General features: G+C 39.3%; 1 protein-coding gene across 5 annotated transcripts in view; it reads right to left on the reverse strand.

Annotated features, from left to right (window-relative positions):
- Positions 1 to 12,471, reverse strand: part of MARCHF8 (membrane associated ring-CH-type finger 8) — a 118,036-nt gene that overhangs the window by 70,613 nt on the left and 34,952 nt on the right. The gene's annotated exons all lie outside the window — the stretch shown is intronic.

A 12,471-nucleotide genomic window follows, 5' to 3' on the forward strand; every position in this document is an offset into this window, starting at 1 on the left:
TCATCACAGACATTCCTGGGGCCATAAAAGGCTGCCCTTAGGTAAAATAATAGTGTCCTAATAAGCTATATTCATGATTCCAGGAAGCCCTTACTTTTTTTCTGGTTTTCTCCTACATTCCTCCAAAGTACCTAGTAATTGAATTGTGTGTTCTCTATCTCTCTGCCCCCACTGAAATCTATCAAACTCTGTATACAAAACCAATTAAATATAAATTACCCAAACTATCCATAATGTTTAACAAGGTAACAGTTCATGCTGTTTGAATTTTAACAAAGGATGGAAGCCTTAATCCAAAAGAATGAATCTCTAATTTGGGGATTTTCGTTTATTAAGCATATATTGGAGGTGGGGCAGTAGACAAGGAGGGTGAACAACAGGGCCTGACAACCCTAAGTACACATCTGTCGAGCAGCCATTTGTTCCACCTCTCCCCTAACTGTGCTCGGGACCAAAGATAGGTGTTTGTGTGGTTGATCCCACCTCTGACAGTGTTACTAACCAAACTGAAGAGCAACAGGACTCACAAAACCAATTTCTTCCACAGGACTCTGATCAACAAGCAACAACAGGAAGGAACAAGAAACTGGAAAGGATCAACACACAGGAGAAAATAAGCTAAAAGAATATCCTGTTTTTAAAAAGTCTAGTTTTATAATAGTTGGGTGATCACTCATAAGCTATAAAACAGGAAAACAAGAGTAGGTAATATTAGTATCTAGATATTATATCCAATAATAAATAAAATGTTAATGTCTAGATATTATATATCACCTACTCTATTTCAAGACTCTGATGAGGCTGACACAAGATGGAACACTGTACCCAAACAAATGGTCTCAATATATGTGTTTACATTACATAGGACAAGAGGCACTCACTTACTGCTGCATTGTCTTACATTCTCTGGAAGATCACAAGAGTCAGTAGTGAGCCGTTTTTCATCACTAATGCATTAAAGTCCTCTGTCAGAGATGACAAACTCCATGGGGCCTCTTAGAATACTTAGTCAAACTAACCATGCCTAGAGCCCCACCACATAGCATGCCAATAGCTGCCTCTGGTGCTTCTGGTATAATCATCATTATTATCACTGGTACTTGACCATGACAAGCCTGGAGAAGACTATTTATGCCACAGAAACACAAATGTGAGAGGGTTTTAAATTTTATCGCAAAGTTTTGAAGGACCTCCCTCATTACAGATATGTAAGCTACTCTTCGGATATGCACCCCTATCTCCAGGTACTAGACCTGAAAGTTTGCCTGAAGCAATCCCTCTCCTATGTCAGACATATTTAGGATAAAAATGATAATTTAAAAAACCAAACTACAAAACAAACCATACCACTTTGTATGTGAAGGTTCATATGAAAATCATAAAGCAGGTATTACTCATACTAGTTTCTTCACATAATTTCCAAGTTCATTTTCTATCAATTCAAGTCATGTTTAATTAAGAGCAATAGTTAAACCTCTGCACTATGCCTGACAATCCAGGCAGGAGGACTTCAATTCCACTAATGCTACTTTGCAAAATACAACACACTTAATATGAACATCCATATCTAGAAGAACTGGACTGACAAAACTGGTTGTTTAAGAGTATGGAAATGAACATAACATGTTCATGGATCAGAAGCCTTACTATTGTTAAGATGGCAATTCTCCCAAAACTGATCTACAGATAAAGCAATCCCTATCAGAAACCTTCTGACTTCTTTGCAGAAACTGGAGAAGCTGATCCTAAAATTCATATGGACCCAGAACACCCAAAACAATCTTGAAAAAGAACAAAGTTGGAGAACTCACACTTCCTGATTTAAAAACTTACTACAAAGGAATGGTAAGAAAACTGGGTTCAAGATGGTGGCAGAGGAAGATCCTGAACTCACCTCCTCCCACAGACACAACAAATATTCAGCTACACAGGGAACAAATCCTTCTGAAAAGAACCTGAGAACTGCCAAAACACCTGCTCCACAACAAAGGATACAAGGGCCTCGTCAAGAAGGGTAGGAAAGGCATGCTCTCACCAAAAACCACACTCCCAATATGGTGACCCACAATCGACAGAAATCTTAATAAAATCAATCAACAAATCAAGCAATAGACAAACAAATAAATGGAGCTTCTCCCCGAGGAGTAAGGGGTTTATACCCACACCAGGCACCACAACCTCTGGGTCTTGCAACAGAGAGAAGAGCACCCAAAACGTCTGGCTTTGAAAACCAACAGCACTTATGTTCAGGAGTAACTCAGGATGGCAGGGGATGAAGACTCTGCTCTTAAATAGCACGTGTAATAGCATGTGTAATAGCACTTGCCCCAGGACCCAGCACAAAGAGCAGCAGTTTGTAAAGAGCTTAGACCATCTGTGAGGGAAATTCACTTAGTAATCTTACAGCATCTACCAAAGGGGCAGAACTCTGCTGGGACTCTCCAGGGATGGAATGCTGACAGATGGCATTTTTACAGGCTCCCTCTACCTTGCTGGTACTGGCAGGCACCATTTTTGCCCTCTCATTCTAACCTGCTAAAAGCAGTGTGTGAACAGCCCTGCTCAAGCCACAGCACCAAGAGATGCAGCTCTTGAGCAGCCACACACCTCCATGTCACTCGCACAACCCCACCAAAGCCAACAGGCATTCACAGCCCACACAGGGGACATCCATTGAGTGCCAGGCCCAGGCTGACAGGAGGACTGTGTTTCTGGACCCCACAGACTGAAACAAGTGGAAGGAGAGTTCAAGAGACAACGAAAAACCAGGGCAAGGTTAAACAATAAGGTTCATTTCCCACATAGGGCCATCCCTTCAAGACAGGGTAAGATAGCTGCTTCACATGATACACAGAAACACAGAGTCAAGCAAAACGAGGAAATGGAGGAACACGTTCTAAATGGAGGAACACGTTCTAAATGAAAGAACGAGATAAAACCCCAGAAAAAAAAACTTAATGCAATGGAGATAAGTAATTTACTTGATAAAGAGTTCAAAGTAATGGTCATAAAATGATCACTGAACTTGGGAGAACAAGGGAGGAAGACAGTGAGAAATTCCACAAAGAGATAGAAAATATAAGAAAGTTCCAAACAGGACTCACAGAGCTGAAGAATACAACAATTGAACTGAAAAACACACTAGTGGGAATCAACAACAGCAGACTAAGTGATACAGAAGAACAGATGAGTGACCAGGAAGACACGGTAGTAGAAATCTCCAAACAGAACTGCAAAAAGAAAAAAAGAATTTTTAAAAATGAGGATAGTTTAAGGGACCTGTAGGACAACAGCAAATGCTCTAACATCCACATTATATGGGTCCCAGAAGAAAAGGGACAGAAAACATATTTGAGGAAATAATGACTAAAAATTTCCCTAACCTGGGGAAGGAAACAGACATTCAGGTCCACGAAGCAAAGAGTGTCCCAAACAAGATGAACCCAAGAGATCCACACCAAGACAGATTATAATTAAAATGTCGAAAGTTAAAGAGAGAATCTTAAAAGCAGCAAGAGAAAAATAACTAGTTATGTACAAGGGAATCCTCATAAGACTATCAGCTGATTTTTCAGCAGAAATTTTGCTGAAAAGAAATGAAATATGGGTACATGCTACAACACAGATAAAACCTGAAAACAGAAAATGAAAGAAGGACCACATATTGTATGATTTTGTGTGAAATGTCCAGAGTAGGTAAATCTATAGAGACAAAAAGTTGATTAGTGATTGCCAAGGGCTGGGGTGGGGATTGGGGGGAGGGGGGCTGTGAGAGCTAAAAGGGTTTCTTTTTAGGGCAATGAATATATTCTAAAATTTTATAATGGTGATGGCTACATAACTCTTAAGTATACTAAAAGCCATAGAATTGTACCCTTTAATGAGTGGATTGTAATGGATGTGAATTATATCTCAATAAAGCTGTTTTAAAAATATGAAAATAATTAATATGGATTAAGATAGGTAAATTTTTATTTTTCCTTTGTGCTATCCCTAATGTAATTTACCTGATGACATGGAGATGGCCACTGTTAGTCTATCATTCTTCTGGTTTTAAGAAAGGTAACATGAAGTATATAAAATTGGCAATCAGAAACCTAAGTTCAAGTCATGACTCTATTAAATACTAACTACGTGATGTTGGGCAAACTGATGAATTTCAAAGGCTGTTTCTTCATCTGTGAAGCAGAAAGGTAATAATTTCTACTCAGTTCACAGGGTGATTGTGAAGCCAAATAAGATTATGTCCACGTACACAAACATCAGGGTTCTTAGCATCAGCACATTTTCCAGCCTGCTTTTTCAAGCATCTGCAACGATGCCTCTCACTGCTTCACAAAGGCCAGTTTGTTGGCTTTGTCTTTCCAGTGCCATTTTCTGTCCTTCTCTACCTCAGTCTGACACAAGATACATACAACTGGGACCTCAAATCCTTTCTGACATTTACTTAGGACCTCTAGCAGCATGACTCTGCTAGAGGGGATGCAAGGCTGACAATGCTATCCCTCTAAGGGGAGAGGTAGGAAGGCCCTATCCAGAAGACCATCCCAGTAGCTTAACAATCAAGCTGCTCTATGTGCTTTCCAGATGGTCAAGATAAGCAAAGGATTCTGCCCATTGCAACAATGCTTGGGACAAATACAGATGACAAAGAGGCAGCCAGGAGAAGGTACAAGATGCCAGTGGCAGCCCCCCCAAGAGACGGTCACCCTGGGTCTGCATGCCTCCCTGCATCCCTGCACACAGGGTACCAGGCTCCAGCAGCGCCCTCCTCCTCCCCATTGTGAGCTGTTGAATCGCAGTACCCTGACTGGCACTCTAAATAAACAACTTTAAGTTAAGCCTGTTTTTATCAGAAGAACATTTCACATAGGAAATGAGAAGCCTAATGAACAGCAGCTAGCAGACACAAAAAGAAAAAAAGCAGTACGAGTGAGGAGACCAGCTGTAATACACAGCACTGAATGACCAAGGCCAGACCTAGAACAGTGAACCTGGAGGGAGAAGAGAGACCATTTGAAGAGGAGGACTGACATAATCTGGTGAGGGATCTAAACAGTCCTCTGGTTTCTAGTTATGCATTCACAAGACCGGAATGCAGAGAGGACTGCGAGATGCAGGAGGGGTTGGCCATGGGCACACTGAGCTTGATATGCTGGTGGGAAACCCAACATATGTACACAGTGCACACTGGGAGTCACCAGCACACTGTGACACCTGAATACACAGGAATAGAATCTGGTTTCCAAGAAAAACCTGGAGGATCAAGCATTTATGTCATTAGATGCTATAATCAAATGATAAAACCTAACACCAATACAGGATTTTAAAACCTTTTAGGAAAAAGCAAAGGAAAATTCCTATCATATTAAAAAAAAAAACCTATCTCAACCAAAACTTAACATTATACTCACAGAGCAAAACTCTTAGAGGCATTCTATTTAAATTAGAAAGCAAAATAAGCATATTACCGCTGCCACTATTTAATACATAGTTAGATACTAGGAGAGAGATTCATAAAAATGTTAACAGCAGTTTAATGATGTGGCAATACAAATGACTTTTCATTTCTCTATTTCCTAAACTTTTAGTAACAATATAATACTTTTATAGTTTAAATATATATTTTCAAAGAGTTAAAGTTAAAAGCTCAAGTCATTCCACATAGGTTGGTAACAGTCAGAATTTTATGTTATCAATGAATACATGTACAACCATAAAAGGGTTCATTTTCTGTGAGGAATACATTTCTGAAGACCTCACAGAAATCAGGCTTAATTTTCCTACAGGAATAAAGTAGGAGGATGCATTCTCAGGACACTGATGTTTTCAACCACTATAGTGTTTTTTTTATGCTCCTTTTAAATTTTTTTCAGGAATTCCTCTAATATTTTTGCAGAGTGCTTTTCCTTAAAAAACAGCATACTGTATCATGGGAATAGTTTGCCTTTCTTCATGGTGTTTTATTACACCTGACTTTCATTCCAAAGTGACTGATTTTGGAGACTTCATTATTTCATATTTTATGCACAGTAAGCCTTATTAACTATTTCCATGTCACACTACTTCCAGTTTGCATACTTCCCACAAAATGCAACTGCAATGGGATGGCCTTTACACATCCATAGAAATGGAGGCGAAGAACATGCAGTGCTAGGAATATAGCGTTATAACATGGCAGACAAGGGGAGGTTAGTACTTGCCCACGGTCAATAAATCTGAGCATCTGCCCAGCGCTAAGAAGACTATCTGTTGTTTACACTGCTTTTTTCCAGTGTATGTCTGTCCCTGTTGCTATGGCAAAAACATATCTGTATCAAGAACCATCATCCTTCACAAAGCTCAGAAAAGAATAATAAACATGGGCTATTAGCAAATGTTTTTTTCTTTTAATGATGGTTATAAAAGAAACCTCTTGTTCCAAAATAGTGAAAAAGCCTTCTTTCCAGCAGAGGAGAATAGACTGTTCTCTCTTAACAACAGATTTCCTGTGTGAAGGAAGCCCCTGTGGATCTGACCATGAGATCAGGCACTTTTGCTGTTTACATGATATTTATTATAAAAGTTTCTCAATTTCCTACCACCAATCATATAAACTTGTCCACTGCCCCCAACCCTTTCATGAATTAAATAAATTGTATTATGCAGTTCAAAGGAAGAGGCGGCCTCAGCTCTGGGAGTGTACCTGGGCTATTTGCCATCCTCCTCACCTGACAATTCAGGGGCCTCACTCTATCAGCCACCCTCCTACCCCATATTTTCATCCCATCCTTTCTAAAGGCTCCTTCACATCAACAAAGGAATAGAATCAGTTTTCCAAGAAAATGCATAGAATAAGTAGTCTATGTCACTAGTTGCTATAAAAAATTATAAAAGTTCACACTGATACAGAATTTCAACATGCATTATGGTCCTCCCATATTTAAAAACAAAAGTAAATTTTGATTTGCATTTCTCTAATGATTAGTGATGTTGAGCATCCTTTCATGTGTTTGTTGGCAATCTGTATCTCTTCCTTGGAGAAATGTCTATGTAGGTCTTCTGCCCATTTTTGGATTGGGTTGTTTGTTTTTTTGATATTGAGCTGCATGAGCTGCTTGTATATTTTGGAGATCAATGCTTTGTCAGTTGCTTTGTTTGAAAATATGTTCTTCCATTCTGAGGGTTGTCTTTTCGTCTTGTTTATGGTTTCCTTTGCTGTGCAAAAGCTTTTAAGCTTCATTAGGTCCCATTTGCTTATTTTTGTTTTTATTTCCATTTCTCTAGGAGGTGGGTCAAAAAGGATCTTGCTGTGATTTATGTCATAGAGTGTCCTGCCTGTGTTTTCCTCTAAGAGTTTTATAGTGTCTGGCCTTACATCTTTAATCCATTTGGAGTTTATTTTTGTGTATGGTGTTAGGGAGTGTTCTCATTTCATTCTTTTACATGTAGCTGTCCAGTTTTCCCAGCACCACTTATTGAAGAGGCTGTCTTTACTGTATATTCTTGCCTCTTTTATCAAAGATAAGGTGATCATATGTGCTTGGGTTTGTCTCTGGGCCTTCTATCCTGTTCCATTGATCTATATTTCTGTTTTTGTGCCAGTACCATACTGTCTTGATTACAACCCTCAGAATGGGAGAAAATATTTGCAAACGAGGCAACTGACAAAGCATTAATCTCCAAAATATACAAGCAGCTCATGCAGCTCAATATCAAAAAAATAAACAACCCAATCCAGAAATGGGCAGAAGACCTAAATAGACATTTCTCCAAAGAAGAGATACAGATCGCCAACAAACACATGAAAGGATGTTCAACATCACTAATCATTAGGGAAATGCAAATCAAAACGACAATGAGGTATCACCTCACACCAGTCAGAATGGCCACCATCAAAAAATCTACAAACAATATATGCTGGAGAGGGTGTGGAGGAAAGGGAAACCTCCAGCACTGTTGGTGGGAATGTAAATTGATATGGCCACTATGGAGAACAGTATGGAGGTCCCTTAAAAAAATAAAAATAGAACTACCATAAGACCCAGCAATCCCACTACTGGGTATATACCCTGAGAAAACCATAATTCAAAAACAGTCATATACCACAATGTTCACTGCAGCTCTATTTACAATAGCCAGGACATGGAACCAACCTAAATGTCCATCGACAGATGAATGGATAAAGAAGAGGTGGCACATGTATACAATGGAATATTACTCAGCCATAAAAAGAAACGAAATTGAGTTATTTGTAGTGAGGTGGATGGACCTAGAGTCTGTCGTATAGAGTGAAGTAAGTCAGAAAGAAAAAAACAAATACCGTATGTTAACACATATATATGGAATCTAGAAACAAACAATGGCTCTGAAGAACCTAGGGGCAGGACATGAATAAAGATGCAGACACAGGGAATGGACTTGAGGACATGGGGAGGGGGAAGGGTAAGCTGGGACGAAGTGAGAGAGCAGCACCGACATATATACACTACCAAATGTAAAATAGCTAGTGGGAAGCAGCCACATAGCACAGGGAGAAGAGCTGGGTGCTTAGTGACCACCAAGGGGGTGGGATAGGGAGGGTGGGTGCGAGACGCAAGAGGGAGGAGATATGGGGATACATGTATACATATAGCTGATTCACTTTGTTATACAGCAGCAACTAACACAACAATGTAAAGCAATTATACTCCAATAAAGATGTTAAAAAAAAGTAAAAATGCTTTCCATGTTCCTATTCTCTTTCCCTCTATAACCAAACTTTCTAAATTATATCTACAATGCTCTTCACTTTCTTGCTTCCACAACTCAGTTCAATGCAATCCAGTCTCTGCTCCCCCATTCCACAAACTGTTCTTGGCCTTTCTCATTTACTGATCAAACTTAGGAGAAGAGCTCCAAATGAAAAAAGCGAAGTAATACATACATACATACATACACATATACATACAAAAAGAAAAAAACCTAGGGGAGATAAAGATAACTTTCTAAAGTTTAAAAAAAATCCTTTTAAACAAGTCAATCAACATCCTCTTATATGTACAGCCAGAAAATTAATTTCCCATGCACCCTTCTAAAGGAAATTCTTGGAAGATGTACTCTATCAAAATAAAGGACTAAATCAAGGAAGAGAAAAACACAGAATACACAAACAGTCATTATAACTTAGGAGAGGCACAAAGTGCAAGTCCCAGGATTGTACCTGCAGAGCAGGCCTAAAGACTACTAGTACAAAGTGGAGCAGACATATGGAACACTTCCAGGGGCAGGTCTCCAGAACACAAGAAGTCTCAACAGGGAAGATGGAGTGACAGATAATAAATATCATGGACACCTTAGAAGAATTAAGGATAAGTATAATAATGATCATACAAGTAAAAACATAAAGTAATAACAACTACAGTAGAAAGAAAATGTAATCATTTGGCTCTAAAATGAACAATATTTCAATACTGATAATGGTGTAAACATTTTAACGACATAAACAACTTTGTGTAAACAACTTTGTGACATAACCAAATCTGGAGGATGGAGAGAAGAGAGATGGGGTATAAAAGGAAGTCAAGACATAATGTCTAGGGCTTCCCTGGTGGCGCAGTGGTTGAGAATCTGCCTGCTAATGCAGGGGACACGGGTTCGAGCCCTGGTCTGGGAGGATCCCACATGCCGCGGAGCAACTGGGCCCGTGAGCCACAACTACTGAGCCTGCGCATCTGGAGCCTGTGCTCCGCAACAAGAGAGGCCGCGATAGTGAGAGGCCCGCGCACCGCGATGAAGAGTGGCCCCCGCTTGCCACAACTAGAGAAAGCCTTCACACAGAAACGAAAACCCAACACAGCAAAAAAATAAATTAATAAATTAATAAACTCCTACCCCCAACATCTTCTTTAAAAAAAAAAAGAGATAATGTCTAATATTTGTAAGTCAAGAAATAGTATAAGCATATTACCTGAAAACAAGGAGGCAACAATCAGAAGATACAAATATGGCATATACATAGCTGCCTCTGTGGAACAGGACAAAGGCTGTGGAGGAGTGGAGCAAAGGACTACTGGTTTTCATTACAGGACTTTGGGTACTGCCATCTCCTACCGACAGTTCTAAAATTCAGAAAAATACCAAAACAAAGCAAAACAAAACCCTAGCTTTTCTTTACTTATATTTAATATTAAGATCTAATCTTATATAAACCCTCTGGGGGTCAAAACCTGACCTGAACTGACAGGAAGCTATTTATAGTCTCTACTTATGCAACTCAGTATAAATATTATGCTTCAATGAAGAAATATTAATGTATTTTACAGGTATTACCCCAAGAGGAGTACTCACTAATAAATACTATATAGACTACCTTTCTAAAACCTGAAAATTTCTGAAGTCCAAAATATTTCTGACCTAAGAATTTTAGATGAGAGAGTTTGGGCCTCCATTTCACTTTTCAAAAAGCTGTGTGCATTTATTACTTTTTTCATTTTGAAAATATTTAGAAGAAATAAATGGAGAGAAAGTATAAAGAGAAAACAGGCAGGAGAATCATGTGACCTTAAATGGAGCAATACCTATACCACATATTTTCCAAATGTGGCATTATACCTGGGTCACTATTTAGGTGCTGAATAAGGAAATACCCTCTCTCATCGAAAATTTTAAAGAGAAAGAGAGGAAAAAGCATCAGAGAAAACTTCATTTGATTCATCATTCAACTCCTGGGATAACCGCATCTATCCCGCTTTTCTAGAGCAAGACAGCTCTTCTTCCATACCCTCAAGCTCTTCTACACTCACCTTCAACATTTCTTTACCTCCCACATACGTTTCATCTCATTGCAATCTGGCTTCAGTATAGTAAGGTTAACAGCACTCTCCATGGCTGTTAAGCCTAAAGGACATTTTCTGGGCCCATGTAATTTGACTTGAAATATTTACTCATTCGCACAGCAGCAAATATTAGGATTCCTCAAAGCTCCAGTTTACCCTCTCCCCTTCTCATTCTGTGTTCCCTTTTCCTGAGTTATCTAATCCACATCTTTGGCTTCAGTGACCACCTTTGTGCATTTTACTCAAAAAGAAAATACTGATAAATCAGACTTGATCAAATTTAAGAGTTCTGTGCTTTTAAAAGGCACCGTTAAGAAAACTGAAAAGATGGACTGGGGAAAAAAAATGTGACAATCATCTGTCTATCACCATAATATCTAAAGAACTCCTACAACTCAAGAAGACAACTCAATTTAAAGATGGGCAGAAGTTTTTAATAGCCATTTCACCAAAGAGGATAAATGAATAGCTGGTAAGCTCAGGAAATGATCTGCAAATTAAAACTATATGAGATAATACTATATCCCCCCTAGAAGAGCTATAATCAAAAAGACAGTCAATATCAACTATAGTATGTAGTGAAACTGGAGCCCTCATATACTGCCCTTGAGAATGTGAAGTGGTATAGAAACCTTGGAAAACAGTTTGGCAGTTTCTTAGTAAGTCAAGCATAAACTTATCATACAACCCAGCAATTCCACTCCTGGGAACTGACTCAAGAGACATAAAGACATATGTCCTCTGTGGACATATTGTATATGAATGTTCACAGTAGCATTATTCATAACAGCCAAAAACTGGAAACTTTCCAAACGTCCATCAACAGATATATAGACAAAATGTGGCATCTCCACACAATGGAATACTACTTAGCAATTAAAAAGAACAAACCAATGATAAATGTTACAACATGGATGAACCTCAAAAACATTATGTAAAGTGAAAGAAGTCAGACACAAAAGACTACAAACTGTATGATTCTGTTTTCATGATGTTTCTTTTTTTTTTTAATGGATTATTATGAGGATTAAGTGAGATCATATTTTTGATTTTTTATTTTTTAATTTTTATTTATGTATTTATGGCTGTGTTGGGTCTTCGTTTCTGTGCGAGGGCTTTCTCTAGTTGTGGCAAGTGGGGGCCACTCCTCATCGCGGTGCGCGGGCCTCTCACTATCGCGGCCTCTCTTGTTGCGGAGCACAGGCTCCAGACGCGCAGGCTCAGTAATTGTGGCTCACGGGGCCAGCTGCTCCGTGGCATGTGGGATCTTCCCAGACCAGGGCTCGAACCCGTGTGTCCTGCATTGGCAGGCGGACTCTCAACCACTGCGCCACCAGGGAAGCCCCATGATGTTTCTTGAAAAGGCAAATTCATAGGGACAGAAAGCAGATCAGTGGGTTAGGGCAGGAATAGGCATCAACTGCAAACATGCACGAGGGAACTTTTGGGGGCAATCAAATGGATGCACAACTCTAAATTTACTAACCTCACTGAGTGTGCACTTACAATGAGTGAATTATACTGCATCTAAATTATTCCTCAAGATGCTCATTTTACACAGCCTAAGAGGCCCTATGTGGTTTGACCCCTATTTATCTGTCCAACCCCATTTTGTACCACCCACTTCCACTACAATCTAGCAACAGTGGCCTTCTTTCAGTCTCCTAAGACTTTG

The sequence above is a fragment of the Mesoplodon bidens genome, assembly GCF_964165515.1.
Source record: "Mesoplodon bidens genome assembly, chromosome: 1".
NCBI lineage: Eukaryota > Metazoa > Chordata > Mammalia > Artiodactyla > Ziphiidae > Mesoplodon > Mesoplodon bidens.